The 7,355-nt window shown below is 36.3% G+C and overlaps 1 pseudogene; it reads right to left on the reverse strand.

Moving 5' to 3' along the window:
* Positions 1-571: 571 nt before the first annotated feature.
* Positions 572-1,453, reverse strand: LOC102137015 (ubiquitin-conjugating enzyme E2 C pseudogene; annotated as a pseudogene).
* Positions 1,454-7,355: the final 5,902 nt, after the last annotated feature.

The following is a 7,355-nucleotide window of genomic DNA, read 5'->3' on the forward strand; positions in this document are numbered from 1 at the left end:
TTTTTTTTTAGTGACATGTTTGATTCCTTTCTCATTTTCTTCTGTATATCTTCTACAGATATTTCCTTTGTGACTACCATGGGGCTTAAGTATAATACCTTATCATTATAGCCATTTATTTTAAACTGACAGAAACTTAATATGAGTTACATACAACATTTTACATCCCCCCTACTTCATGTTATTTATTTCACAAATTGCATATTTTTATATTCATTAACATAGTTTGATAGTTATAGTTCTATTGATACTTTTATCTTTCAAATTTTATACCAGAATTAGATGTGATTTATGTACCACCATTAGAATATTATAGGATTCTGTACTTTTCCATATACCTCCCTTTACTGAGTGCTTTATATTTTTTATGCCCTTGTGTTGCTGTCAAGTGTCCTTTTGTTTCAACTTGAAGAACTCCCTTTAGCATTTTTTTGTAAGGTAGGTTTAGTGTGGATAAACACCTTCAGCTTTTATTTTTCTGGGAAGGTCTTTATTTCACCTTTTTTTTTTAATGATCAAAATGTATTTATTTAATATACATCACAATGGCTCAGTCAAGGCTTAATTTAAAAGACAAAAACAAAACAAAAATAATACCACAGCTCAAGATACAGAGTCCTATACAGAAATCACAGACACGACAGACCATCGAAGGAAAACTTAAAAAGACGACACAAAGATACGCAGGGAGACCAGGTGTGGTGGCTCATGCCTGTAATCCTAGCACTTTGGGAGGCCAAGGCAGACAGATCACCTGAGGTCAGGAGTTTGTGACCAGCCTGACCAACATAGTGAAACCTCGTCTCTACTAAAAATACCAAAATTAGCTGGGTGTGGTGGCAGGTGCCTGTAATCCCAGCTACTCGGGAGGCTGAGGCATGAGAATCGTTTGAACCTGGGAGGTGGAGGTTGCAGTGAGCTGAGATCTCACCACTGCACTCCAGCCTGGGCAACAGAGCAAGACTCCACTTCAAAAGAAAAAAAAAAGGACAGTCTGGGCAGCCTGGGTCAGGGGTCCTGGCTGGTAACCTACTTTGAGTAGGTTTCTTGCAGGTAAAAGCTGTGGGAAGCTTTTTTCCAGAACTCAACAGCATGCATGTTCAAAGGGCTATCAATGTTGGGTTCTCCTAGCAGACTCTGGATGGAGACCAGAATGGTCCTGATGCCATACAGTACAGACCACTTGTCCTTCCGAATATCCAGGCATATGTTACCCTGGGTGTCTATGTTGGGGTGGTAGCAGGGTATGAGGAACTTCAATGTAGGCTCATTGTAAGGGTAGCCACTGGGGAACTCTAGCAAGAGCTATACCTCAGGTCTTCATATACTGTGCCAACTGCTCCATGGATGGTCCCTACCCATTTGAAAAGTTTGTCTGATTCAAGGAAGGCAGAAATCCCTTTGTCACCAGACATCATGAGGGTCATCAGCTCCTGCTATAATCTTCTGCCCACAGGACTCTGGGCAGCACCCCCACTCAGCTCAGTTCTTTTATGGGTGGTGACGATGCTAGTGGCAGCTGGGTTGTGGTTTTGGGAGACCACTTGGCTGCCTTCTCCTTCATTTTTGAAGAACAGTTTTGTTGGTTATAATATTCTTGGTTGACAAAAGTTTTTTTTCTTCCAGTACTTTGCATATAACATCTCACTCCTTTCTAGCCTATAATATTTCTGCTGAGAAATCAGCTGATAATCTTATAGTAGCTCCCTTGTACATGACAAGTGGCTTTTCTCTTGCTGTTTTCAAGACTCCCTCTTTATCCTTGACTTCTGATACATCAAACTATCCTTGATTACAATATGTCTCAGTGTGGGCATCTCTGGGTTCTTCTTAGTCAGCATCCTTTGAGCTTCCAGAATTTGGATGTCCATTTTCTTCCTTAGATTTGGAAGTTTGGGCCATTATTTCTTCAAATAAGCTCTCTGCCCTTTGCTCTCATTCTTCTTTTTAACTCCTGTAACATGTACATTGATAGGCTTGATGATTTTTCATAAGTCCCTTATGCTTTCTTCACTTTTATTAATTCTTTATTCTTTCTGTTCCTGTGACTTGATCACTTCAAATTATCTGTCTTCACCTTCACTGATTCTTTGTTCTGCTTGATCAAGTTGTCTATTGAATCCTTCTAGTGAATTTTATAATTCAATTATTGCAGTCTTCGGCTCTGGATATTTTTTTTCCTTAGTTTTTGTCTCTTTGATCATATTGTCACTTTGTTAATACATTGTTTTCTGGATTTGTTTTTAGTTGTCTGTCTGTGTACTCTTGTATCACACTGAAGTTCTTTAAGACAATTATTTTGAATTCTTTTTCAGGTCGTTAATTGATCTCTTTGTTTAAGGTCAGTTCCTGGATATTTATTTTGTTCCTTTGATTGGGCCATTTTTCTCTATTTCTTCATATGCCTTATTATTTTTTACTGAGATTTGTGCTTTTGAAAAACAGGCACCACTTCAGTCTTTATGGCCTGGCTTCATACAAGGAAAGATCTTCACTCAACTAGGGATTCTGGGGGCCTCTCAAGCCTTTTCTGGGGAGATGCATCATGTAATACACCAGGTCCCCATTTGCCTTCTACCATGGTTGTATGCATCTTGAGGCCATCACTAGAAAAGGATGCCAGCACCAAGCTTCCTGTACAGCTGCAGAACTGTGAGTCAATTAAATCTCTTTTCTTATTTATGTTTATATATATGTATGTATTTTTAGAGACAGGGTCTCCCTATGTTGCACAGGCTGGTCTCCGACTCCTGGGCACAAGGGATTTTCTAGCCTTGGCCTTCCAAATTGCTAGGATCACAGATGTGAGCCACCACACCAAACCAAAATATTTTTTCATTATAAATTACTCATTCTCGAACACTTCTTTATTGCAACACAAAAATGGTCTAATACATAGATCCTGCTAGGAAAGGCATGGTAGCTTTGTACAAAAATTTTTGTAGAAAAAAATTTTGCTTACTGATTAAATTTCTTTAGTACTATTTCTACTATGTATGTTTCTGTAATTAGTATTTTTTCAGTTAACTATCTTTCACAGTTTTGGGGGTTGAGTTGTTCAGTATGTTCTCTACTTTTCATATTATTATTTGTGGGATTGATAGTGATGGTCCTCTTTCATTCTTGATAGTGCTATTTGTGCACTCTTTGTTTTTGTCCTTGAACACTGTTACTAAAGGTATATCATCTCATTAATTTTTGCAAAGAAGCAACTTTTGCTTTGGTCGATTTCTTTTATTTTTGTTTGTTTTCTATGTCATTAATTTCTGTTCTTGTCATCCTCGTGTCTTTCATTCTACTTTCTTTAAATGTAATATACTTTTACTCTGATTTCTTCAAATGGATATTTTGTTTTCCTAATTTCTTCGAATAGATAATCGCTCTTTCAGCCTTTGTTCTTTCTTTATATGTTTGAAGGCTGAAAAAATCCTCTAAAGTACAACTTTAGCTGCTTCCAACAAGATTTGATATACAGTATATGGAGAGCTTTTATGTAATTAAGTGCAAATTTTTAATTGCAATTCTTCTTTAAACCTTGAGTTACTTAGAAGCAAGGCTCTGTCAAAAGCTCTATTTTGCCTTTTTATATAGAGAGGTGGGTTTTGGTTAGTGTTTGCACAGTAAATCTTTTTTAGTCCTCTTATTCACAAGCTCCCTGTATCCTTGTGTGTTGAATGTGCACTTTGTCATTTAAAAAAAAGGTAAAGTTTGTTAGCTTTTTAATACACTTTAACAACCTTTTTATATAATCGGATCATTTAACGTTGTCTTAGTTCATTTTGTGCCACTATAACAGAATACCAGAAGGCCAGACACAGTGGCTCATGCCTGTAATCCCAACATTTTGGGAGGCTGAGGCAGGCAGATCACCTGAGGTCAGGAGTTCGAGACTAGCCTGACCAATATGATGAAACCTTGTCTCTACTAAAAATACAAAAATTAGCAGAGTGTGGTGGTATGCGCCTGTAATCCCAGCTACTCGAGAGGCTGAGGCAGGAGAATCACTGGAACCTGGGAGATGGAGGTTGCAGTGAGCCGAGATCGTGCCATTGCACTCCAGCCTGGGCAACAAGAGTGAAACTCTGTCTAAAAAAAAAAAGAAAAAACAAACAAACAAACAACAAAATAAAAAAACAGAATACCAGAGACTAGATAATTTATTTATTTTATTTTATTTTGTTTTATTTTATTTTATTTGAGACAGAAGCTCACTCTGTCACCCAGGCTGAAGTGCAGTGGCACGATCTCAGCTCACTGCAGCCTCTGCCTCCCGGGTTCAAGCAATTCTCCTGCCTCAGCCTCCTGAGTAAGCTGGGATTACAGGTGTGCACCACCACACTTGGCTAATTTTTGTATTTTTAGTAGCGATGGGGTTTCACCATGTTGGCCAGGCTGTTCTTGAATTCCTGACCTCAAGTGATCCACCCGCCTCGGCCTCCCAAAGTGCTGGAGATTACAGCCATGAGCCACTGTTCCCGGCCTAGATAATTTATTTTAAAAAGAAATTTATGTCTCACAGTTCTGGAGGCTCGGAAGTCCAAGATCAAAGGGCCAGCAACTTGTGATTGCCTTTTTGCTGCTTCATAATGTGGTAGAAGGCATCACATGGATGAGAGAGGGAGAAGGGGGCAAACCAAACTCATCCTTTTTTAAGGAACCCATTTTCATGATAACTAATCATGATAATTACTCACAACCTTGCCATTAATTCATGTATTAGGGCAGAGCATTCCATGACCTACTCACCTCTTAAAGGTTCCACCTCTCAATGCTTTACATTGGGGAGTAAGTTTCCAACACAGGAACTTTGAGGGACATATTTGAACTCTAGGAAACATATTAACAGTTAATAACAAAGCAAACATGCAACAGACAAGTTAATGAAATTTCTAATATATTTCAATTTAAAGCTACCATCTTAAAGGTGCTATTTGTCTCATTTGTTCTACGTTAATTTTTCTCTCTTTTCTTGATTCTTTGAGAGTATTTTGGTCCATATTTCCTTTCACTATTAAATATGACATTTGATATGTGTGTTGTATAAATGCCATTATCCAATTGAAGAAGTTTCCTTGTTTTTAGTTTGGTAAGTGTTTTTGTCAAGAAAAGGTGTTGGAGTTTTTCAAATGCTTTTTGAGATGTTGATGTGATTTTTGGTTTTTAATCTATTGATGTGATGTATTACATTAATTATTTTTAAAATGTTAAGTCAACCTTATATCTCTGCTGTAAATATCACTTGGTCATGGTGTATAATTCTTTTTATATATTGCTGAATTTGGTTTGCTATTATTTTGTTTAGAATTTTTAATATCTGTATTCATAACAGGTATTGCTCTGTAGTTTTCTCATAATGTCTCGTCTGGTATTCGTATAAGGATAATAATGGCTTCATAATGAGTTGCAGACTGTTCCCACCCCTTTTTTTGAATGTGAGATATTAGCATTAATTCTCCTTTAAATGCTTGGTAGAATTCAGTGCCGACGTATTCTGGGCCTAAGATTTTCTTAGTGGGTAGTTTTTGATTACTTTGCTTCTTAGAGGTATATTCAGATTGTCTATTTCTTGTGTAATCAGTTTTTGTGGTTTGTATCTTTCTAGAAATTTGTCAGTTTTATCTAATTTGTCATTACCTAATTTGTTGGCATACATACAATTGTTCATAGTATTTCTTTAAAATCCCTTTTACTTCTGTAAAGACAGTAGTAATGTCTCCTCTTTCACTTCGATTCTACTAATTTGAGCCCTCTTTTTTTCCTTGTTCAACCTAGAAACTGAAAATTTCAACCTGAAAATTAAACATTTATCAATTTTGTAGATGTTTTTAGAGAACCAGCTTTGGGTTTATCAATTTTTTCTATTATTTTTATTGTCCATCTATTGTTTTTTATTCTCTATTTCATTGATATCTATTCTAATCTTTATTATTTTCTTCCTCTGGCTTGCTTTAGGTTTAGTTTCCAGTTTCCTAGGGTGAAAGGTTAGAGTATTGATTTAAGATCTTTTTTCTTTCTTAACATAGGTATTTACAGCTATAAATTTCCCTCTAAGCACTGTTTTACTTGCATTCCATTACTTTGGGGATATTGTATCTTCATTTTCACTCACATAAATCTATTTTCTGACTTCCCTTTTTATTTTTTCTTTGTCCTATTGGTTATTCAGGAGTGTTTTGTAAAATTTCCACATATCTCTGAGTTTACCAAGTTATTTTCCCGCTACAAATTTCTAATTTCATTCCATTGTGGTCAGAGAACATATTTTGTATTATTTCAATTCTTTTAAATTTATTGAGGTATGCTTTACGGTTTAGCATACGGTCTATCCTGGAGAATGTTCTATGTACACTTGAGAACAGTATGTATTTTGTCGTAATTCGGTGGAATGTTCTGTCTTAGTTCATTTGTGTTGCTATAAAGGAATACCTGAGCCTGGATGATTGATAAAGAAAAGAGTTTTATTTAGCTCATGGTTCTGCAGACTTTACAAGAAGCATGGCACCAACATCTACTTCTGGTGAGGCCTATAGGCTGCTTTCAGTCATGAGCTCATGGCAGAAGGCAAAGGGGAGCCAATGTGTACAGAGATCACATGGCAAGAGAATGGAAGCAACAGAGAGGGGAGGTAGGGAAGTGCCAGATTATTTTAAATAACTAGCTTCCAAGAAAACTAATAGAATGAGAACTCACTCATTAATGTGAAGATAGCACCAAGACATTCATGAAGGATATGCCTCCATGACCTAAATGCCTCCCATTGAGTCCCTACCTCCAACATTGCGGATCAAATTTCAACACAAGATTTGGAGGGGCCAAATATCCAAACCATAGCATGTTCTATAGTCGTCTGTTAGGTGTAGTTAGTTTATAGTGTCATTCAAGTCTTCTTCTACTTCTTTATTGATCTTCTGTCTAATCGTTCTATCTATCATTAAGAGAGGATATTGTAATGTCTATTTATTTCTTCATTTCTGTCAGTTTTTTCCATGTATTGGTGCTCTGTTATTAGCTGAATATATATTTATAACTGGTATATTTTCCTGATGGGTTAATCCTTTTACTGTTATAAAGTATTCCCACTGATGTCCAGCAACATATTTTGCTTTAAAGTATATTTTGTCTATTACTGTAGCCACTCCAGCTTTCCTATGGTTGCTGTTTTCATGACATATCTTTTTGCATCCTTTTACTGTCAATCTATTTGTATCTTTGAATTAAAAGTGTCTTTCTTGCAGACAACATATAGTAAGTAGAAGCATGTTTTTTGTAATTCAGTATGACAATTTTTGCCTTTTGAGAATTGTTTAATCCACTCGCATTTGATATTATTATCAATATAGTCAGATTTATGTCTA

Source organism: Macaca fascicularis, chromosome 7 (assembly GCF_037993035.2).
Source record: "Macaca fascicularis isolate 582-1 chromosome 7, T2T-MFA8v1.1".
NCBI classification, from domain to species: domain Eukaryota; kingdom Metazoa; phylum Chordata; class Mammalia; order Primates; family Cercopithecidae; genus Macaca; species Macaca fascicularis.